The sequence below is a fragment of the Miniopterus schreibersii genome (assembly GCF_964146895.1).
Source record: "Miniopterus schreibersii genome assembly, chromosome: 10".
In the NCBI taxonomy this organism is placed as follows: domain Eukaryota; kingdom Metazoa; phylum Chordata; class Mammalia; order Chiroptera; family Miniopteridae; genus Miniopterus; species Miniopterus schreibersii.
The window spans coordinates 57,243,951-57,268,147 of NC_138110.1; the positions used below are offsets into that span (position 1 = coordinate 57,243,951).

Sequence of the window (24,197 nt, forward strand, 5' to 3'; positions counted from 1 at the left end):
AAGAACAAACAGAAAACAAGCAGCAGGGGCACTTCAGGATTTATTGAGGTAGGCAAGGGACAATGATGCACAGCACAGAAAACTTCAACAGGACATTTCGGTTCCAAAAAGTTACACAAGCGGTAGTCAGGGGGGCACGGAGGACATTGGATGGCCTGGCCCAGACGGAGGGAAACCAGCTGTTCCGGTCCACAGTGCTCTGTAGCACCTGCTGGGGAGAGGCAGAGCCAGCGGAAGGTCTCCAAGTCTCCAGAGGCCCAGGGCTTTCCCTCTGCCCAGCTCACTCAGAGGGAAAAGCCTTACATGTCATGCTGAGATAATGGGGTAGGAAGGTCTGCGATGCATCACGTGGCCGCATCATTCTCACTCTGCTACGCCAGTGTCCATGATCAACCCCCAAAATAACCTAAAGGAGAAAATCAAATGAGCCCGGCAGCCTAGAATTTCCACCTCAGAAACACAGGCCCTTGGCTTAAACTCACCATGAGGCGGCCCCTCCGGGGAGCTGTGACCCAGGTCACCATCTTGAGGGTGCTTCCATCCCCTTGGGACTTTCTCCAACAATCTCCAGATCGAGAGCAGCATCCCTAGAGTGATGAGAAGGCCACGGAGCAGGAGGTCACAACAAGTATTTGGTCTCCAATGTTATTTCATCTTTCTTCAAGGGGGTATCAGGGAGAATGCCCCCAATAAAGCACAAATGAGCTGCCAGTTGCTTTTTCACACCAAACTCAACTCAAAAAGGAATCTCAACGCTCCCAGAGAAGAGCCAAAATGAACACTGTCTGGAAAAAACAGGCCTCTTCAGGACAATAGATCAGATGTAGTAACTGGCAGAGAGACAGCTAGAGAGCTTGTCTGTAGGGGCTCCTCACACTAAGGCCCCACCACATGGTGTTGGGAGCAAAGGCCACCCCAGCAGCCACGTGTACACACTGTCATTACTTGCCTGCACAGGTCTTCCCAGGTACGTATGCTCACCCCAGTCTCAAAACTGTCCTTGTGTGTTGTTCCCTTCTCCTTAAATACCTTCCTATTGCCCATCACACACCACTCTTTCAAGGGCCTGCTCAGGTCCACCACCTCCAAAGAGCTGCTTCCTTTTGAAAATTTTACGCAGTCACTATATACCACCCAACACTGCACTTATTCATTATGCATAACTCATCCTTACTCCTTACACCCTAAAGTGTCTAAACCTTGACACAGACATAGCCTGGCTCCAACAACAGGGGGCCAAGCTGAGAAAGGCCAACCTAAAATGGCTCCTGCCATTGACTCTCACACAGTGGTCCACAATGCCCGAGAGCAGAAAGCATTGGCTTCAGAGGCAGGAGTGTGTGAAAGCGTCAGCATTTGAAAGGGATAGGTGTGCACCCTCCAAACACGGGAAACTGCTTTCAACAATTCCTCTCCCTGCATTGTGCATGACCAGGGCACCAACAGCCCGTGATCACTTTTGACTGCAGGTGCATACAAGGGCAGAGAAAGACCCAGGAAGAGAAGCGGGTGCCAGTGGCCTGTGGAATAGGCTGTCTCAAAAAATGACCCAGTCAAGCACAGGACCCCAGGAGTGGCCATTCTTTATTGTGAAAATCCCATAGAACCTCCTTGCCAAGGGGAATCAAAGAGAAGTCACTTTGGGCAAAAACATTGGGAAAACACTAGGTTTAGATATGATAGGCATCATGTGGTCTTAAGTACCACAAAAGTCACCTCTATCATAGCTTTGTTTTTCAAATGAAGAAAATAAGGCTCTGGCCTGGCCGGTGTTGCCCAGTGGTTGAGCATCATCTCATGTACCAAGAAGTCACTGGATGGATTCTTGGTCAGGGCTGGATCCCCAGTAGGGGGTGTGCAGGAGGCAGCTGATTGATGTTTCTCTCCCATCAATGTTTCTCTCTCTCCCTTCTTCTCTCACTAAAAATCAATAAAAACATATTTTTAAAAAGGGTCTGAATAGGACACTGACTGAGAAGGAAGCAGGAGGAGATTAAAGCCCAGGGACATGGGTCTCTCATGCCTAGACCCACCCATTTTCCCTGACATGCTTCTGCTCCTGCTCCAGGGAGGGTGGGCAGATACGCCAGAGAAGGCTCATTATTCAAGAGGCGCTGTGGAGGCACCAGTCTGCAGCAGCTGCTGAAGGCATAAGGGCCAGATGTGATCTAGTCTGGCTGGGGCTGGGGTGGCGAGCAGATCTGGGGACTCATGGATGCTACTTTCACCTCACCTCTCTGCTCGCTCCCTTACACCTTCACCCAAAGCCCCTGGGAATACACACGACCGATGACTGTACTGGATGACCAATACTCCAGAAAATGGATCAGCCATTTTACCTCAAGGACACTGGGGCCTAGAATGTTTCTGACATGACAACTCCCATGACGCCTCTGCACACAGTGGACTCATCTGCAACAGACAAGAAACCACAATTGAGCACCCTACTTGTCCTGCTCACAGTAGCTGCCAGATAGAAAACATTCCACAAATGTTGACAGTAGTTAACTCTAACGAGATGGTGGATGGCCTCTGGCAGGGTAGCCAATGCTGGTAATGTGTAGTTCATCAGTGATAGGCTGAAAAGGATGCCAAAGCCACGTTTAAAAGGGTGTATATGACTGACTGGCAGCAACTATGCTGGGCATTGAGGTGAACTTACACAGCACACATAGCCTGGTTCCCAACAGTAGGGCAGAAAAGTGGAAGCCCCAACAATGACACCAATTCACACATGACAGCCCCCAAGGCCCTGGAGGCCCAAGGTGTGGGAAAACTCCAGAAGTGGAAGGTGAGGATGTTGACTCTCCAAACATAGGACAGCCCCTTCCGCATTTCCTCTTCCTGCACTACCAAGGAGCAGGACACAGGCAGTCCACAATCACTTCCGAACGCAGGGGCAGAAAAGGAAGGCCAATGTCAGAGGCCGGGAGCAGTCAGTTGAGCATTCTCAACAGTCCCAGAGAGGGTAGAACTGGGGGCCAGGACAAAGCCACCTTACCTCTTCTCTATCTGCTTCCAGACTATACCACACCCAGAGAACCTCCATGCACCTTGTAGCATGCAAGGCCCCAGATCTCCAGAAAACAGACCTCACCTTGGGAGCACCGTGGTCCAGGCACTTCCTGACAGGATGAAGACACTTCTCGAGGGCCCCTCTGCATCGAGCTGCCTCCTCTGCAATAAACAAGCAGCCCTGGGTGAGCAACCTAGATGTCACCTGATCACAACAGGTCCTGATAAGCACATGCCAAGCATCTGGCACAGAGGCTAGCAGCTTCAGAAATATGGGCTGTCCTTACTAACCCACAAGGCACACTATTGTCTCATGAACTAAAAAGAAGTTTACAACTCCACATGAGACAACAGATCTGGCACAGAGGGGTTTCCAAATCATCTTCCAGAAGCTGGATCTTGAACAGGATGTGGAATCCAGGACAGGTTTGGGAGTGTGCAGCACCTGATAGGCAGCGCCCGGCGTGGGTGGAGAGGGTGACAGAACAGGAGCACCTCAGTTGCCTGTGAAGGTAAGGTCAGATTTCTATCTATACCAGCCTTGTCTGATTTCATTCCTGCTCTGGTTCCTGGCACATAACTGCAGGCCATGAGGAAACTCCTCCCCTGGTGGGCTGGGCTCCATCTCATGCCAAGAGCCTACTGGCCAACAGGAATAACAATTCCAAGAGGAGGGAACACAGAGGAAGCGCCCTCGCCTCCTCCCGGCTGGCCGATCCTCCACATGTGATGAGCCATGCCACCTTAAAAGGATGCATCTCCCCTTCCCTTCACTCCTGATAGTCATTTGTTCCACAGCTGCTGAACACTGGGTACCTGCCATGCACCGAAGCTAAGGAGAGGCAAGACTCAAGACACTGACCTCAAGACCACAGCAAAGAGAAGCAAAAAGACAAGAAAACCAACAATTTCCACCACGTATGATTAGTGCCCTCATCTCCTGTCAAGCCACTTTCCAGACTACATCACAGCAGGGACCCTACATAACTAAGGACCTGACCAGTGGAGAGAAGGGAGGCAGACGCGGCTTCCTGCAGGGCAGCCCTTGGTGAGAAACAGCCCAGTTAGTGGCTCCACAACCAGCACACAGGCCCTTGAGACCCAGCCCATGCTTCATCTTTCACGTAAGGATTGTATCTCCCTTTACCAGAAAGTCCACAGGAACTTCTGGTAAAACTACTCCAATTTTTCATTCACCCCACAAATATGTTGTAAGGACCTACTACTATAGGCCCGACACTGTGGGTTCAAAAATAAAGAAAAAGACAAGGCCTCTGTCCCCTCAACAGCTCTGCAGTTTCCCTGCCTGAAGGAAGAGGAAAGACAGGAGAAGCGAGAAACTTACCCAAGGTTACAGCGCTAGGGAGGGGCTGGGCCAGGATCTGAACCTTTCTGGCCTCAAACCCGGCCCATCTACACCACCATCCTCCTCCTGCACAGGGCCTGGCCAGGCAGTTCCCAGAGCCCAGGGGCCGCAGGGCCACCCCCTCTGCAAAGACCACAAGCCCCGGGGTCAAGGTGCTCGGGAGCAGCGGCACTCACCCAGGGGACAGCCTCACCTCTGACAGCGGGGCGCCTCAGGCAGCGTCATCGGGGTCCTGGGGAGAAGGGGCGCGGCTGCTGCAGAGCCCCAAGGCCGCCCAGGGGAGAGTGGTCCCGTCGCCCAGAGCCCAAGGCCGCCCAGGGGAGAGTGGTCCCGTCGCCCAGAGCCCAAGGCCGCCCAGGGGAGAGTGGTCCCGTCGCCCAGGGCCACGGGGGCGCGAAGCCTCGGCGGGGAAAGGGGAAGGGCGTCAGTGCGGGGCAGCGGGCGGGATCCCGTCTGGGGCCTGGGCGCGCCCTGGAGTTGAAAGCGCAGCCAACCTGCCTGTAAAACTTCCCCGTAAGTGTTACCCCAGGGACAACGAGTTGGGGGTCAGAAGGATACTTTGTAGGCAGTATCCTACCAGTGGCTTGGGGGGATTCACGTGCCGGGAGTCGGAGGTGGTGGGGGGGCAGGGAACATCAGGGGGCCCAGACGCCCCCCAAGCCGGGGGTCACCCACCGCCCCGCACGACTCGCGGCGGACTTCGGGCCCACGGGCCGCCGGGTGGGACCCGACGCCCGCACCCGCTCGCTCCGAAGCAGCGCTCCGGGCCTCAGTTTCCCCTCCTGTCGGGCGCAGGTGGATGCACGCCGGCCCCAGAGGCCGCCGGGGGTCCCCAGGCAGCGTGGCCGGGCAGCGACTCACCCGGGGCGACAGGGCGGGCGGCGGCGGGGTTAGAGGGGCGGCGCGAGAAGACGGGGGCGGCCCTGGGCGACCCCGACGGCCCCGCGAGCTAGACACGCCCCCGCCCCGCCCGGCGCCGGCGGAAAGGCGGCGGGGCTCCGGCCGCAGCGCAGAGCGGCGCAGAGCGGCCCCCGCCGAGCCGTGGCCTAGTGCCCCTAGCGGACGGAGGGGGAAAGCTGGCCCGCCCGAGCCGCGCGTCCCTGCATCTTCCCACCGTCCCGCCGGCCCTTTCGCCTCTCCCCACTACATTCTTCCCTTCCTCCCTCTAGCCATTTATCCAGAGAACGTTTACGGAGCACCAGCTTCCTCACCCATCCATCCCCCCACCCACCCATCCATCCCTCCATCCATCCCTCCATCCCTCCATCCACCCATCCATCCATCCATCATCCATCCATCATCCATCCCTTCATCCCTCCATCCCTCCCTCCTTCCATTCCTCCCTCCCTCCCTCCCTCCCTCCACCCACCCATCCAGCCACCCACCCCTCCCTCCCTCCCTGCCCCCCTCCCTCCACCCATCCATCCATGCTCTCATCCTCTCTTCACCTAGACTCCCGTCCATCCAGAAAATCCATTGAGCAGCCGCTTCATATCATCAGGGACTGAGCCAAGCGTTGGAAATAAAGAAGATAGATGTGGTCCCCTGACTTTGTTGGTTGTAGTCTAGTGGGGATAATAAACAAATGAGCCAGAAAATGTAATAATTAAAACTCATGACAAGTTCTCAAAAAAAAAAAAAGTAAAATCAATGAAATAAAAGCAGAAACTAAAATGGAATAAAATGAGTAGAACCATACTCAGAGCAACACAGGCAAACAACTGTAGTATAGTCAGAGCAAAGAGTAAAAGGTTCAAGAACAATATATTTGATTTTTGCCCATAACACTTAAAATTTAGGTAAAATAAACACATTTCTAGAACATATTTAACAAAATTACCTTAAGGAAAAACAGAAAAGCTCATCTTATAACACTTGTAAAAACTGAGTTGGTAGTTAATGATCTCCCAATAAAGAAAACATCATACCCAGGTGTCTTTATAGGTAAGTTCTACAAAATATTTTAGTCGTATACGGTCTCCCAAATAATAGGAAAAAAAAGGAACAGTTCTTGGTTCACATAACAACCATGATCCGCAAATTAGACATGGTCAATAAAAGAAAATTACTGGCCAAGTCACTTGTGAAAGTAGATGTAAACATTCAAAACTATATTGGGCCTGGCCAGGCGTGGCTCAGGGGTTGAGCGTCAACCTGGGATCTAGGCAATCAGGGTTCGATTCCCGGTCAGGGCACATGCCTGGGTTGCGGGCTCGATCCCCAGTGGGGGACATGCAGGAGGCAGCTGATCAATGACTCTCTCATCATTGATGTTTCTATCTCTCTCTCTCCCTCTCCTTTCCTCTCTCTGAAATCAATAAAGATATATTTTAAATATATATATATATATATTGGCAAATTTCAGGTGGAAGCAACTTTGGTCAATGGTGACAGGTGGATGGAAGACCCAGCCCAGATTTGACGACCTTCAGGCTCCTTCTTCTTTCCGCTGCTATTGCAGGCCCTCCACCCACTGCCTTCCTGGGTAAGGCCTGCCCAGTGAAGTCATGCAGGAAGGAGACAGGCCTTGGCCAAGCATTCCAAACACTGGCAAACCACAGAGAGGGACCTGTGACTGCTCAACAGCTCCCAACCCATTGATGAGATGAGACACTTTGGAGATGGGTGACTCCTCCCACAGCTACAGAAAGGGTGGAAGTGGTTCTTTAGCCTGAAGAGTAACTTTGAGAATTGAGAGCTCGAGTGCCAAAGGTTAAGGGGTGCATTTCTTAGAAAGCCTCCTACTTGAAAGCCTTTCTCTTGTTCTAATGAACTTGCAGAAGTTTCACCAGCACAGGTTCACTTATCTTCTACTTGACCAGATGAAGCTTGGGGAGGAAATCCCCCCAAATGTTGCCCTTCAGAGATATTCACAAGGGTCTTATTAGAAGGACCCACTATTTAAGAATTAGAATGGGCCCTGGCCTGTTTGGCTCAGCGGTTAGAGCGTCAGCCTGCAGACTGAAGGGTCCCAGGTTCGATTCCAGCCAAGGGCATGTACCTCGGTTGCATGCTTGATCCCCGGCCCCGGGGAGCTTGTGGGAGGCAACCAATCGATGTCTCTCTCTCTCTCTCTCTCTCTCTCTCTCTCTCTCTCTCTCTCTCTCTCTCTCTCTCTCCCCCTCTCCCTTCCACTCTCTGAAAAGCAATGGAAAAAATATTCTCTAGTGAGGATTTTAAAAAAAAAGAATTAGAATGGGATTTTTAAAAACCCCTTTAGGATGGTAGAACTTAGGGTCACTCTGTTATTCCAGAGAAGGCATGCTAGGAAAACATCAAGTGTTTATGATATTCAGCCAAGCATCCCCAACATCTGCTTCTCAACCAGAGACTATGAGTTGGCCAGCACACAACCTGCACAACCATATATGGCAGCCCTGCCTGCTCTCAGTTTTGGATGATGGATGGAGATGTGCTTCAGGGTAAACCCAGGACATCTTCCCCTATTTTGTATGGACTTCTGACTTTACATTCACTGTGTTTCTTGCATACAGAATTCTTGCCAATATTTTTAAGGATGTTTACGTCTACATTCACAAGTAACTTGGCCAGTAATTTTCTTTTATTGACCTTGTCTAATTTGTGGATCATGGTTGTTCTATGAACCAAGAACTGTTCCCCTTTTTTTCTATTATCTGGGAGACCGTATACGACTAAAATATTTTGTAGAACTTACCTATAAACACACCTGGGTATGATATTTTCTTTATTGGGAGATTGTTAACTACCAACTCAATTTTTACAGGTGTTATGAGTCACCTTTTCTATTTTTCCTTAAGGTTAAATATGTTCTAGAAATGTGTTTATTTTACCTAAATTTTAAGTGTTATGGGCAAAAAGTCAAATATATTGTTCTTGAACCTTTTACTCTTTGCTCTGACTATACTATGCTCCCTACAGTTGTTTGCCTGTGTTGCTCTGAGTATAGTTCTACTCATTCTATTCCATTTTAGTTTCTGCTCTTATTGCATTGATTACTTCAGTGCCTGTTTTTTTTAGCACGTGTCATGATTTTTAATTACATTTTCTGGCTCATTTGTTTATTACCCCCACTAGGCTACAACCAGCAAAGTCAGGGACCACATCTGTCTTTGCTTGATGGGTATGGGGTTTCAGTTCTGCAAGATGAACAGAGTACTGGAGATCGATGGTGGTGATGGTTGTGCGACAATGTGAATGTGCTTGATTACTGAACTGAATATTTAAAATGGTCAAGATGGTACATTATGCGTATTTTATTACCATTTAAAAATTTTTAAATGGTAAAATAATACATTAAAATGTACCATAAGTTTTTTTAATAGTTATTTTTTTTATAGTAAGCTAGTTTAATCAATTTTAGTTATCATTATCATCATTTTATAAAAACTAATATCCATTCATAACTTTAAAAAATTCTTAGAATTCTAGAGATAGAATATACATTGTAAGCTATCAGCCAATATCTTACATAGTGGTAAAATCACAGAAGCCATCTCCTATTTTTATCCTGGAAGTCCCAGAAAAATAGCCAGGGATGTCTAATGGCCTTGGCTAGGAAAATCCAAGGTCTTTTTTTTTAAAATCTTTTTTTAAATTTTTATGCTCACCTGAGGATATGGGTTTTTGTTTGTTTGTTTTTTAAAATCGATTTTTAGAGAAAGAAACATTGATTGGTTGCTTCCCATATACACCCCAACTAGGGATCAAACCCACAACCGTTTGGTATACAGGAAGATTCTCCAACCAACTGGCCCCCCAGCCAGGGTGGAAACTCAAGGTCTTAAGCCAGGAAAATTTAAGTAATTAACCGCAAATATCTGTTATTTAGTTAGCAAGGAAGGTCCAAAGTTATTGTTAATTAATTACCCAGGTTCATTAGTCAAGAAGGTTGTTTTCAAGGGTCGTTGATCATGGGTAGAAGGAGAGTTCAATCTCACTGCTGAGGTTATTGGTCTGTATCTAGTACTCCATTCTCCAGGACACAGTCCTGCCACTTTTTGAAGGGGGAGGGCCACCACATCTCATGCCTGTCCACATGGCAGAGGCCTGAGTAATCTATACTACTACTGAGCCCACATTGATTCCTTCTACAGAGCCAGTGGCCTTCAATGAACCAGAAGCAAAACTAGAGAGGCTGTGTGTGGTAGTGGTGGTGGGGGGTGGGGGCGGTGGGGGTCAGAGGACTCAGCTAGGGGACTCAGGGAGAAGGCGGTGCTGAGACCTAGGTGGGAGCTGACCCTGGTGGAGTGACCCTCTGTCTCATTTCAGTCTATCAGAGCATCCAGAGACGGCTTGGAGCTGTTGGAGACTTCAAAACAAGCCAAGACCCAGGCCATGAGCAGCCCCAGGGGACTGGACTGGTCAAGACTTCTCTTAGGCCTCAGTTTCAGCCTGCAGGAGCCCAAGCCTATTGCTTCCGAAAGATGCAGTAACAGAGGAGCAGTAAGCAGACAAGCAGGAGGATGGACAAGTACAGCAAGGCCTCCAGCATGGGGGTCATTCTTAGTGTGGGGACGGGGCCTGGAGCTCCTGCAGACCTCACAGGGCCAGCTGCTGACTTCTAGCCTTGACCCTGGGCATCAACTCCTTGGAGTAATCTGCCCCGGCAGAGGTTCCATTTCCCCAAGGGAAGGGGCTCTCTCGGCCACTGTGAGGTCATAGATTCTAGAGTGTTGGAATGTTGGCCTCAAAGCTACAGCCCAATCCATTATTAATGCAACCAGTACGCTGAAAACAAGACTCCTTGTATGTAATCATAATTTTGGTGGGGTTTTTTTTGCCAGCCTTTTTAAACTTCTAAGTAGGAGTTTATTTTTCCTGTCCTAGAGGAATATAAGACAGGCCTCATAGCTTACCTGATCATTCTTAGTTGGTAAGTCTTATAATAACTAAAAATGGGGAACACGGTTTCTGTTCCATTATTTTACATGTTCAGTTTAATTTTCAGCAAAGCCCTGCACACCTCTCTAGGCTCATCTCATTGTCACCCTCACATTCTAATCTCAGGCCATTGGGACAATATTTTAGACTGGTGATGGCCAAATAAATACATGGACAGAATTCATTAATTTGTTCAACTGTGCCAGCCACTAAACCAGGTACTATGAGTACAGTGGTCAATCAGACAAAGACCTATTTATTGTCCAAACTAAACATCCTGAACACTGAGATTCTGCTATTAAAGTTCCTCACGTGGAGGAGTCATCATTTCTACATATTAATGACAAATCAGTGACCAAGGAACACCTTCTGAACAAATAGAAAAGCAAAACCAGCGCGGGAGTGTTATTTCTATAGTTCCAGAGCCCTTTGGGAAATTATCCCAAAGCCCCGAGTCGGCATTCGACCTCCGCTCCGCCAGAGGGCGCGCAGAACCGTCCGCGCGGGGTCCTCCCGGGGGAGGCGCCGCTCTAGGCCGCAGCCCGCGCCCAGCCGCGTTTCCGCCGGCGCGGAGCAGTCGGGGGCGTGCCCTGGCCGCGGTGCTGCCGTGTGCTGTGGCTCCGCCGCGACTCCCGGAATCCTCGGGCATCCGCGCCTCGCCGCCGTGTCGGCTCTCTCTGCTGCGCCGCCCCTGGGTGAGCCCCCTGCGGGGAGCGAGGGGCGCGTGGTTTGCGCCCTCCGGTAACGGGAACCAGGCCTCGAGGGGCGCGGAGGGCCGGCGGAGGTCAGCCCCGAGCCTGGGGCCTGGGCCCTGCTCCCTGTTCCGCGCCCGCTTCCTCCGCCGGGTGTGGGCCTCTCGGGGTTCGTGCCCTCGGGAAAGGGGCCGCGGGGCCGCCGCTGCTTCGGAGCGAGCGGGTGCGGGCGTCCGGTCCCCGTCCCCCCCACCGGGCGGGGAAGCCTGGTGACCGCCGACGGCCAGAAACGTGTCCGGAGCCGCGCGTGACCCCAGATTTCCACTGCCCCCGGCATTTAATCTCACAGAGCCAGTCATTTGCTGCCTACAAACTATTTTTAATGAGCCTAATTCTTTCGCTTTAAAGGAAAGTGTTGAAACCTCCATTTATTGACCCGCTGGCTGAGCTTTAAACTCACGGACGCGCCCAGGGCCGCAGACGGGATTCGTGCCCCCTGCTCCGCACTAACGCCCCTTCCCCTTTCCCTGCCTAGGCTTTGCACCTCTGTGGCTCTGGGAGACATGACCACTCTCCGTTGGACGGCTGCGTCCTTTCTCTCCAGCACCCCGATGACACTGCCTGATGCTCCCCCGCTGTCAGAGGTGAGGCTGTCCCCTGGCTAAGTGCCGCTGCTCCCGAGCACCTTGACCTCGGGGCTTGTGGTCTTTGCAGAGGGGGTGGCCCTGGGGTCCGTGGGCTCTGGGAACTGCCTTGCAGAAGGAGGCTGGTGGTGTAGATGGGGCCGGGGTTGGGGGCCAGAAAAGCCTGAGTCCAGATCCAGACTCAGCCCCTCTAGCTGTGGAACTTTGGTTTTCTTTATTCTCCTGTCTTACATGGGCTCCTCTTTCTGGCTCACATTCTACCCTTTTAGGTCCCTGCATTCGAAAGTGATTGTGGGCTGCCCGTGCCCTGGTCATTGATAGTGCAGGGAGAGCAATTGCTGAAAGCATTTCCCCGTGTTTGGAGGGTCCACACCGTCCCTTGCAAACCCTGGAGCTTTCACACACCTCCAGCCCCCACCACCTTTTAGATGCCTCCTAGGCCCTGGTGTCTGGTTTATTGAATGCCTGACTCAGAGCTGGTTTTTGTGAGTCCTTCCTCGGGCAATGAATGCATGGGTTGGTTGTGGAGCCATAGCTGTGGTCTTCTGACACTGGTCTCCAGTTTCACCAACTCGGTGTCCTTTTCTCTGCCGGTGTTTGAAGTGAGTACAGGCTGCCTGTGTCCTGTAATGCAGGCAAAGGAAGAGTTGTAAGATTTTCCTCATATTCAGAGGATCCACGCTTGTCCATTCCTAATGGGACAGCCATAGGTGACTGGCAGTGACTGAGCATGAAGTAGACTGAGGATCAAGGGAGGCAGGCTCTCAATGCATTCATATCCTAACACCAGGATTCCTCAGGTGGCTTTCTGTTGATGAGCATGATGGTTTCCTGGACATCTAAGCAGTGCCAAGTGGCCGATCACATGCTGGCTTCTTGTCCCCTGCAGGAGTATCCTGTGACTGCTGTTCCATGTATGAGAGCTGTCCTCAGGGAGATCCTGGATTATGAGGTCCCAGGTAAGTGATGTCCTATCTGGTTCTCTAGAGCTCAAGTTCTGTGCAGGCTGTTACGCCAGAGGTGTGTAGGTGATGCGGTGTGGGGAGTGAGAGTGCAGGTGAAGGCTGCTTCCCAGTGTCCCCAGCTTTGGCCCTTAGCCCAGCAGACACAAGTCTGGGCCCTCTTCTGCTCCTGAGAGCCCCTCATGAAGGCTCCTGTGATGTTGAGAGGAAAACAGCAGTGTGTTGGAATGGACAGAGGGGTGCGTTGTAGAGTCAAAGCTGGATTCATATCCAGTGATCCAGCTGAGGGCTGTCCTGTGAGCCTGAGTGGGAATGCTATCAACTGTTCAGTGTTGCTACAGCTCACACCCAATCTTTCAGAACTCAAGGACTCTCAGTATATCTGCTGTTAGTTTTCCTTTTAACTCTCAACTCTTGGTGGGGATTTGGTAAACAATCTCTGAAAATCAAATGTGGCTTTTGTAATCTTAGATTGTAATCTAGTCATTGAGCTGTCTGCTGGTTTGTTCTCACTTAAGGCCATTTCTCAGGCTGCTGGCAGTGGCCTGCCTTCTCGCCTCACTCACTGCCCTTTTCTGCCCCTGCATTCGAAAGTGGTCATGGGCTGCCTGTGCCCTGGTCATTGATAGTGCAGGGAGAGGAGCTGCTGAAAGCATTTCCCCGTGTTTGGAGGGTCCACCCCGTCCCTTGCAAACCCTGGCGCTTTCGGACAAGTCTTCCCACCAGTTTGTGTTACTTCCTGGTACCTGGTGCTGTGTGGCTCATTGAGAGGCTCTTTTGCTGAGCAGGGCCCTGCCTCATGGAGTTTATGGTTAAGGGCTGGTCATGTCCTGGGGCTCCCCTCCTGGAAGCTTCCTATGCCTTCCCATCGCATGCTTCCCTTCCCACCTCAGCCCTACCTCTTAGCACTAATCATACCTGGAAATTACTGACTTGTTTATCATGTCCCCATGCTGTGCTCTTCTTGAGGGCAGTGCTTCAGTTTTGTTTTGCATTGTGTTCAGTGCCTGACATATGGCACCTGGAAAAAAACAGCAAAACAAAACGAGGAGATGGAGATGTGGAGATGTCAGTCATCGTAGGGTGGTGGGGCTCATCCCATTGTGGGACAGTTAGGGGAACAAAACCCTTGAACAATGCCTGGGGCTGAGACACCCCCCCCCCCCCCCCCCCCCGCACTGGAAGTGTTGTTTCTCTATTGAAACATAGACTTCTTATGGTCTACCTTTAGTCTTGTCATGGTCAGGCCTGTGGACCATCAGGGGTGGTTTTCCCTCTTCCCTTAGATTAAGGGGCAGGGACTAGAGCAGCAATAGAGCTGGGCCAAGCACAATATAGTTGATGATATATGTAAGCAGTTCTTAGACTAGATGGTAGGTATGGGGCCTTCCCACCACGTGGTACCTGTCCTGGTTCCTGCTAATCACTGCCAGTCAGCCATGGCACCCTGCCTAAAACCAGGCCTCTGCATCATTTTAACCTAGACTTGTTAGTGCTAAATTGATCACAGTTGGCACATAGGATAACACAGGTGTTACTCCTGATCTCACGCGATCTGCAGACTCCTTCCTGGAGTTAAGTTGTTCCTGAGACAGCAGTGTGGCTGTTCAGGTACAGTAACAGCCCACATTTGCGGGTGCTCTGATCTGCCAGCCACTGTGCCAAGAGTTTCCTGTGTCCCCAGGGCCTGCTACGAGTGCCCACGCATGGTTTGTCTCTTGCAGATGGGTCTGCAGGTGCAGAGGTGCCATGGGAGACATCAAGCATCTTCATGTCAGTCTTCATATCAGCTGGGCACTAGACCATGGGGCCCTGAGGTAAGGTTTTTGGACCATTTTCTGGAATTTTGTTATTTTGCATCTTTAAAGTCAAGTGTGTATTCCCTGGGGTTGGATGAAGATGTAAGGGGAGCCCGGCCGGGCGTGGCTCAGTGGTTGAGTGTCGGCCTAGGATCCAGGCGATCGGGGTTCAATTCCCGGTCGGGGCACATGCCCAGGTTGCGGGCTCGATCCCCAGTCAGGGGCCTGCAGGGATCGTCCGATTGATGACTCATCATTGATGTTTCTGTCTCTCTGCTTTCCTCTCTATGAAATCAATAAAGCTATATTTAAAAAAAAAAAAAAAAAAGATGCTTTTCCTTTATTGCCCTTTCTATTCAGGTGATACCTAGTTTGGTGTACATAAACTGGTGGCTTGGGCCCGGCTGATTGGGACCCTCTCAGTGATGTCACTTGGGGAGAAGATGGCGCTGGAGACTGAATGCTTGTATGCTTCCTCTCCCTCCTACGCCAGCCTTATTTTGGAGACTGTTGAAAGTCCCAAGGCCATGAATCAGTGACCCTTAGATGACTTGGGACCTAGGTTTCCTGATATTTCTCACCATGGTGAGTTAATGCCAAGGTCTGGGAACCCATAGCCAGATGATAGCTGGTTTGTGTTTATGCAGATGGGAACTCCAAACCATTGGACTTACCTTTCCTTTCTTCTAGATTCTCTTGGTGGTGGTTGTGGACACCAGAGGGGCAGAGAATTGAGAGGGAGGTCCCCACATGAAACCTCACCGTAGCTGTCCTCACTACCTGCTCAGAGCATCATAACAACTGTTCACTCTGCACAAGAATCAGAGGGAAAGCGTGGGTCCACTTCAGCTGGCTCTTTGTCTTGACAGCAGTTCCCTTAGAGGGCCTGCCCCTAGTCCTTCTGCTGTGACTTTAGTGATCAAGAGTTTTTCTCTCGAATTTGTAGCTACTCATCACTTTCCTCTCCACTACCCATTTAATAAACCTTACAGACATGCTCTGTCTGCCTTTTAAATCAACATCAAGCCATGTGCTAGCAAGGCTGGGCCTGGAGAAAGCGTGTCACAGCCAGATCTCGTGTTCAGTCCTTGTATCACCACTCCTGTGTGAAGTGTTCAGTTAGGACTAGGTGAGCAAGTGATGGTAGGTGGTTCAGATTTAGGACCCATGAGAGTTGAGGGTGTTGAGGAACAGTTAGGCCAAGGCTTTAGAAGGGTGGCTGGTGACAGGGTGGGCTAGAGGGAGGTACTAATGTCATTGAGAAAGCTGGGGTGTCATGGAGTTCTGGGGACTGGCTCATAAAAAATTGCCTACTAGTGTGACCAACTGTCCTAGTTGGCCTGGGATTGAGGGGTTTCCCATGACAAGGGGCTTTAATTGCTAAACCAGGTAAGTCCCAGCAAACTGGGACGAGTTGGTTGACTTATCTGGAGTGTAAGATAGACGGTGTCAACTTGAGAGGACAGGGTGGGAGCAGGGTGAATGTGGAGCAGCTGCCATTGGACCTTGGTGTCCTCAAGGTCAGGCTTCTTGGAGGTCATTGGGTTAAAATTAATAACTACCGCAATGTGAGGATGTGCGTGCATGAATTTTTTAATCCCATTTTGCAGATAGAGGGGTCTTTACATGAGGAGATACGTCCCAAAGGCCGTGATGAAAGGCTGGAGTTAACTGTCCAATTTCTGCATTTGAAGTAGAAACCACATTGGCGGGGCTGAGGCAGAATTCAGGCTGTCAAGCTTGCCTGAGTTTGACACCTTGATGGCCTCCACTGCAAGGGCAGGCATTCTTCATGGCTGACATGTTCCACTCTGCCCTCAAGGTTCTTTTTCTGCCTTGCCTTCTCTTTAAGACCTACCTAAGGCCCTGTCCAGTGTGGCTTAGTAGTTAGAGCGTAGTCCTGTGCACTGAAGGGCTGTGGGTTTGATTTCCAGTCAAGGGCATGTACCTGGGTTGCAGGTTTGATCCCTGGCCCCATTCAGGGTGAGTGTGGGAGTCAACTGATGGATGTATCTTGCATCAATGTTTCTGTCCCCTACCTCCCTTCCACTCTAAAAATCAATGGAAAAAGTATCCTCTGGTGGTGATTAACAACAACAAAGATGACCATCCTTTGACTTGGGTTTACCACCTTTAGTCAGCTTGTAGCTGCCTGAAAAGATGCCAGAGGAAGGAATCTGCGTCCACTTAAAAGTTGCTACAGATAGGTACTGTCCGCTGCTGAGGGGGCACCAGGCATGACCCATCAGATACCAGGTTGTCATTCCTGCCTCTGAAGCAGGAGCCATCCCTGGTCTTCAGTGCCTGAGGAAGTCTGAGGAGAGCATTACAACCAAGGTGACCCAGGATCCAGAAGTAAGGTTGAGGAAGCATGATCCTTGCCTGGAAACTGCAGGGTACCAGAAGGCCTGGTGGAGCAGCTGGTAGGAGGTTCCATACCAGAATCAAGAGCCGGGAGAGTGGAGAGATGGACAGATGGAAAGTTCATTCAGCCTGGCCAGAGTGGATCAGCGGTTGAGTGTCAACCCATGAACCTGGAGGTCATGGTTTGATTCCCGGTCAGGGCACATGCCCAGCTTGCAGGCTTGGTCCCAGTAGGGGGTGGGCAGGAGGCAGATGATTGATGATTCTCTCATTGATGTTTTTATCTCTCCCTCTCCCTTCCTCTCTCTCTGAAATCAATAAAAACATTAAAAAAAAGATTTTTTTTTAAAAAAGTTCATTCATTTAAAAAACATAAAGCAATTTGTGAGCCAGACACCATGTTAGAAGTGGTGCCGAGGTGAGTAAGAGTCTGTGCCCTCGCGGGGATCACTGATAAATATACAGATAATGTTTGTCATTTTGCTCAAAGTTTCTTATACTTTGTCTTTTTCCTTCAGGTAGAACTTGCAACATTTCTTATAATGTAGGTCTTGTGGTAAATTCCCTCACCTTTTGTTTGTCCCATCTCAGTAAATACACACCAAGGAAGTAGCAGAAACAAGGCTTTGAGCTCAGTGTGTCTGACTCTTGTTCCCTTAATCATGACATCAAATGACAAGTACAACTAAGGTGTTTGTGACATATGTTTGATCTCGAGCAGGACGCGTTGGGTTGTGCGGTGACTGGACACAGCTCATGCTTTTTTCTTTCACCAAGATTGATTCTAGCAGTAGACAGGTAAGATGGAGGTCAACTCCCCAGAGTAAAGCTGAGGACAGCTGCAAAGAGAACATGTAGGGACGTGAGGAGGAGGAGGGGGAGGAAGGTGGGGAAGAGTCCTGTGGTCACTTAGGTGTTCAGGTGCCTTAGGCTCCCTGGTGATTAGTGTCCATGGAGACAATGGTCACAGCCCCTGGGGCTCCACAGGGCAGGCAGGAGCCGTCCAGCTGTGGCGTCCACTCCTCCAGCTGCAGGTGCTCCTCAGTCTTCAGCCTAGTCAGTGTTGGCCAATATGAGCAAGAAGTTCTGCAGAGAGGGCGAAAGGGCAGACAAGAACAGTCATCTGAGCTGCCTGAGATCTTCCTGGAAGGGAAACCGTCACCGGGAGAGCAAGTTATGGAATAAAAAAACCAGGTCAGTGCAAAACCGTAGCCCTTAGTCTTTTATAAAGGAGGCCTTTATAAACGCTCCTTATCAGCTGTCTGCCCCCAGGAAATTATTTGCTATCCTAAGCTGCTGGTTTCTGGAAGACATCCGTGAACCGCTTCCTTGCAAAATGCTTTCTCCTAGGACAGTGTGCACTTAGGTGCTGCTGGAGTTTACTCCGTGTAATTTCTGAGAATGTAGTCCTGGATTATCTTGGAGTAAGAAATATGATCAATAAATTTTAAAAAAGGTAATAAACATATAAACAGTGAAGACATTGCAAACTAGTGCTTCTGGATTTATACCATAGAGTGTTGTGACTGCCCTGATAAACTCCTTCCACTAGAAGGCATGGTCAGTTTTTCTCCACAACCAAACACCAGGTATTCTGATGATATTCATGAATATTAAATTGTCAGGTGTGATAATGATATTGTGATTATATAAAAATTCTTACTTTTTAGATATCTATACCGAATTATTTATGGATAAATGTCTAGGATCATCTTTAAAATTATTCAGTGGCAGGGGTGGGGAGCTGGCAGGGGTTCGATGAAATGAGAGTAGCCATAGTTGCTGAATTTAGGCAGTATGTCCATGGGAGTTTATTATAAAAGGCTCTAATACATCTTGAAAACTTTTATAATAAAAAACTTTTCTTAAAGGTTTCTGGCTGCTCAATTTTTGGCTAATAGCTTGCGTAAGTCACTGTCTCAACAAGAAGTGGAAGACACGTCTAAGTTAGGACAGTTAAAGGAGGGCTTATGTATAAAGGGACTTTTTTCAAAGGCATGGGATAGGCCTAGAGGAACCACAAGGGAAAGTGTAGGAACCTGCAGTTGGTGACAACTGCATTGCTCTTTCCTCTGGCACAAAGGGAGACGGGAGAGAGCAGCTATTGGACTGGAAGGAGAGGGTCTTATAGAGGCCCCCTGTAGAGGATTCTCCCACCTCCCACTTGTCTTCCTCTCTCCCACCTCTTGTCAGACCCATTTGGAAGCCAGAGGGTAAGGAGCCCCTTGGTGGTCAGCTGGTGTCTTTGTTGCCTTTCTATTTACTAGAAGGGCAAAGAGAAAAGTAATGACTCACTATCCTTTTTTGCACTTTTCTAAACTCATGGTAATCAGGTTTCACCCCCACCAGAGCTGCACTCACTGAGGCTGCCTACAAACTCCATCATCCCAAATCCGACGGTCAGCTCTCATTCCCCTTCTTGGCCGATCTCTCAGTAGCATTTGACACAGCTGATCCCTGCCTCCTTGAAACATTTTTCTCACCTGGCTTCTGGAACAATACCTTCTCCTGGATTCCCTCCTCATTTACCGTTTCTTCTCAGGGTCCTTTGCTCCCACCTGCCCCTCTTCCGAGCCTCTAAATATTGAAGAGTCCTGGGCTTCAGCCTTGGCCTTCCTGTCTTCTCTCACTTCCTCCGTGACCTCATCAAGTTTCTGGGCTTTAAATATCTTCTATATGTAAAGACCCCACATTATATTTCCAGCTCCTACCTCTCCCCTGGGCTCCAGACTCATAGCACCACATTTCTACCCAACATCTCCACTTGAATGTCTAGTAGGCATCATGCATCCATCAGCAATTTAGCCAAATACATTAGTAAGTTCTGTCAGTGCTCGTGTCCAGACTCTGACGCTTCTCACCATCACCACTGCTCGTGCGAGCTACCACTGTATCTCTAACTTGGACGATGGCAAGTAACCTCTAGTCTTCCTGGTTCCATTCTTGTTCCCCTATAGCCTATTTGCCACTTAACAGCCAGGGCCATCCTTTTAAAAACATCAATCTGTCCCGGCCAGTGTGGCTCAGTGTGGGCATCGTCCCGTGCACGAAGAGGTTACCGGTTCAATTCTTAGTCGGGACTCATGCCTGGTTGCGGGCTTCATCGCCAGTAGGGGGCGTGCGGGAGGCAGCCGATCGATGTTTCTCACTGATGTCTCTCTTTTCCTTTCTCAAATCAATAAAAGCATATTAAAAAACAAAACAGAACATTAATCTGATTGTCACTTCTTTGTTTAAAACACTCCAATGGCTCTCCATATCTCTTAGGATAAAATCTAAACCCCACAAGGCCTTATTCTGACCTAGGGAGAGAGGTTGGGCTCTCTCCATTGTAAAGACCAGCTACCACAGTTCATCAGCTGAGAAGTGCCACAATCTCCTTATTTCTTGCATTTTATTGGTAAAGAAATGTTGAAGCTTGTGGGGAAGAAGCCTGTAGGCATGTTGGATTGAGAAAATTGGCATTGCTCTAAGGAGGGGGTGCAAGAGTCCTTACATATTCTTCCAACTAGAAAACTTAGATTTAAAAAAAAAATTTTTAATGAAATTTAGTCCTTTGAGGTAGTTACTTCCCTATTGTCTGTACTTATAACACTTAACACAGTATTCTGTAATCCTCAAATCTGTGTCCTCCTCTCCAAATCCAGCACACACCATGGTGAACTGCAAAGGTTTAATTAGAAGAATTAGTTGGGTCGTGTCGTCTTTTTGTGGGTGTCATATGAATGACCCAAGTTCTCCAGCCTTCAAGAGTCACCCTTTCCTTGAACATCCACTGAACGTTGTCAGCCCCCAGATCTGCAGGAAATCCGTTCAAGAACCTGCCCATGTATTCCAACAGGTCCACCCCATGGCTGTTTGTTGTGTTTTCTTCCCTGAGCAGCTCCACTGTGTCTCTTTGTGGTGCCTTCAGCCACTTCGTCACCTCTTCTCCCAGCTGCTGTTCTTTTCCTAAACCATTTTGCTTCAAACATCCTTATAATCAGCCAAGGCCAGCAGAGATGCCAAACTTTGACCTGACCTTGCCTCTGCCGCAGAAGCATGTGGAGCCATGGCCTCAGATGCCACCAAGATGTCTAGCTCATCCCTGCTGGCCTGCTCTCAAACATTCACCTGGAGAATGTGACAATTTCCTGGGGCGTGGTCGTCTTCCATCTCCTTGGTGACCCACCAAGGGGGCCTCACAGCCCATGCCGGTACTTAGATTGACTCTAAGGATGAGAAAAAGGCGGGAAGCAGTAAGAGGCAGAGAAGATGCCGGGAAGTGAGAGAAGGAGAGAGGAAAAGGTGCCACCAGCTCACCCAACTTAACTCAAAATTCAGCTTGCATCCAAAGCACCTAGGCGGCTTGTTAAAGCACGTGTTTCTGGGCTCCACCCCATAGCCTGTGATTCCGTAGGTTTGCGGTGGGGACCAAGACTTCTCATTTCTAACAAGTTTCCAGGTGATCCTAATGCTGCTGGTTGGGGATCACAACTGACCTCATCCAAAACCAGCTTGGAAACAGTGCACCCCCTTCAGACACAGTGTTTTCCTTTTCACAGTGGGCAAGCAGATCTCCTTCCAAAATATCCCTGCAGCCAACAGCCAAGTCCATCTGTTTGTTCATGTAGCAAGATGTCCAACAAATCCCTAAAGAAGCTAACGAGCAACTTGGATCCAACTCTTTATTGTCTGTCAGAGGAAGGCCATCCATGCTTGGTAATGAGCCTTTGGTCGCTCCGCTGGGCTCTGTCCAGAAAAAAACACCTTGTCATCTAGCTGGTAAAGACCTTACTTGATGGTATTGGATCAGAAAACCTAGTCACATTCTTCTGAATAGCACCCACTTACACCCCCCAAAAAACTGGGGGAGCAGTATGTGGTTTCTACTCTCAGAAGCCCTTTTATTTCCATCTTGGTGGTGTGGAGAACAGGAGAGGGGGGATGTCCCACGCAGTGCAAAGGCCTGGGATGAGCTTGTTACTACTCTCACCCATGCCGTCAGGATTTAGTAGTCACCTGCCTAGTCTGACCCTGAGCTATAGGGAATATGCTAAGCGGGAGCAAGTTGGGTTGGAGAGGCAATGGTGGCAAGTGTCCAGGATTTGCGTCAAGGCCAGGCCAGGGATGCAGCTCCAGGCTGGGCGCACAGGGAGGCCTCAAGAAATGTCAGCCTGGGTTATGATGGACGTGATGAGGAAACGTGTCCCAGTCCCAGTCTGGTACAGAACTCTTGCTTGATGCAATTCACAACCTCCTTCTGGGAGGAAATTAGCATTCCTGATAAATGCTTAAGCAATTTTCTGATAAACTTTAACAAGATTAAAACCTCTTTGGGGAAATCAGCTACCCAAACACTTGGCTGATTATCAGACATTCTTGGTCTTCATTTTAATAACGATTACCCAACCGTTTTCTTTTCCTGTGAAATGCCCTTAACAAAGGAAGACTCTGACTTGGCTTTGTGGCAAGATTGAAATAAAACTTTGACACCTGCTTCTAACTTATTTATCTGAAAAAATTAAAACAGTCATTATGGAGATAGGACATAGGAATAGTAGCTAACATTTAAGCACTTGCTGCTTGCCAGATGCTATAGGAAAGATTTTGTATAGCTCAATTTACTTTCTCTTTATAATCAGTTGGGTTATAATAACTCTGTTTTATTTATAAGATGATCAGAGAGGTGAAATGACTTGTCCAAGGCTGCACAGCCACTGAGTGGCCGAGCCAGATTTTGAATCCAGGCCTGAGTCCGGAGCTGGAGTTAGCAACAGCTGCACTCTTCTGCCTCTGCCAAAGGAATTATAGCAGGAAACGGAGAGAGGGGTAGTCTCTGAGAGAGGGGATAGGTACAGGGCTGTGGGACTGCAGAAGAGGGACAAGGCCTTCCCAGGGAGAGGGCTTGGGAAGGAACTATGGGTGGCAGGGAGGGGAGGGAGGAGAGAGACATTGGAGACAGTGAGAAGGACAGCCAGGAGCAACAGCACGCCAGAGGCAGAGCCAAGGCCCAAGTATGTTAGGAGGACATTGAGTTCAATCTGGGAGCCGTTGGAGGTGGTCCCCAGTCCTTTCACTAATAAGAACCCTGTCATCTAATGTTGTGACCCTATGTGCTGCTGGTTGGATATTGACGGCTCTGGATTCAGAGAGCCCATCCCAGTTCCATCAGTTGCTAGCTGTGTGACCTTGGGGAGGTCACTTTGCCTCTCTGAAGTGTAGGTTTCTGCATCTGAAAATTGGGGGTCAATCATAGCACCTCTCTCTTAGGATTGCTTTGAGGATTAAATGAGATAAACCATGAAAAATAATTAGCATATGTCTGGTACCTACTAAGGGGTCCTTGAAGTGGTGAGGAGTTACTGTTTTAATGTGTAACTGAATTATAGTGGCATTATGTCACTATTTTCTTAGGAGAGCTGTGAAAAATCTTTTAACTTCTTATTTTAGTATAATTCCAGACTGTTAGAAAGATTGCAAAAAATAATACAAAGAATTCCTGAACATTATATAATCTTCACCAAGATTATATATATATAAATGTATTTATATTTGAACTGTTGGCAAGTCAGATGCTGACCTGATGGCCCCTTTACACCAAGTTTGTAATCCTTAAGAACAAAGATATTCTCTTACGTAGTCCCAGTAAAATTATCAAAATCATGGAATTGACATTGATACAATACTATTATTAGCAGCCCATATTCAGATTTTGTCACTTGTCCTGTGATGTCCTGTATATGCAAAGAAAATCTTGGATCATATATTGCATTCATTTGTCCTGTCTCTTTAGTATCCTTGAGTTGGTAATAGGTCCCCAGTCTTCTGTGTCTCTCATGGCCATGACACTTTTGAAGTGTCTTTGTTGCTTGCTCATAATCAGATACAGGTTGGGTGTTTTGGGCAAGAGTACATCTCAGTGCATCACATCATTGTGAACATTTTTGTTCACAACCTTAAAATAGGGTGCCCTTTTAAGAAGAGGTGAGGAGCACTGCACCATGTGCATGAAAATCCCCTGAGGGACTAGATAAACACGCAGGTACCCCAGTAACCCTGAGAGTGTGGGCCAGGGGTCTGCATGGTAAACCCGTGTCCTAGGTGACCAGTTACCTCATTCTTTCCAGCCAGAACATTCCAAGGCGCGGCCAGGAGGTGGCGCTGCAGCCCGCACTTTTAGCGCGGCCTCTGCGTTTCTGGGCCATCTCACTGCGATGGTTACTAGAGTTCAAGCTAACACCTACCAGGAGAGCTCGGCTGCTTAAGCTGTCTGCCTTCTGCTTTCCTGCCTGTCCCTTCAAAGTGCCTTCTTTGGATGCCCCAGGACCTCAAAGTGGTCAGAACTCACTTGGAGGTTCCTAAGCCAGAGATGAGCCACTCCTTGAGAGGCCCCTCTTTCTGAAGAGTAAGCCAGGACTGTGAAAATAGTAATAGTAATAATGCCGCCAACTAGCATTTACTGAGAGCTTACTGCGTACCAGACACTGTGACAAGCGCTCCTCATTCACTTT

At 49.2% G+C, this 24,197-nt stretch overlaps 2 long non-coding RNA genes across 2 annotated transcripts; one reads left to right on the plus strand and one right to left on the minus strand.

The window, feature by feature from the left end:
• Window positions 1-27: 27 nt before the first annotated feature.
• LOC308562737 lies at window positions 28-5,141 on the minus strand. Its single transcript, XR_013999673.1, has 5 exons — window positions 5,057-5,141; window positions 4,575-4,613; window positions 3,098-3,177; window positions 483-587; window positions 28-406 (listed from the first exon to the last, which is right to left on the minus strand). It is a non-coding gene; the product is annotated as an uncharacterized lncRNA (long non-coding RNA).
• A 5,659-nt stretch (window positions 5,142-10,800) lies between these two features.
• Window positions 10,801-15,359, plus strand: LOC308562643. Its single transcript, XR_013999643.1, has 5 exons — window positions 10,801-10,938; window positions 11,471-11,579; window positions 12,469-12,538; window positions 14,266-14,358; window positions 15,031-15,359. It is a non-coding gene; the product is annotated as an uncharacterized lncRNA (long non-coding RNA).
• Window positions 15,360-24,197: the final 8,838 nt, after the last annotated feature.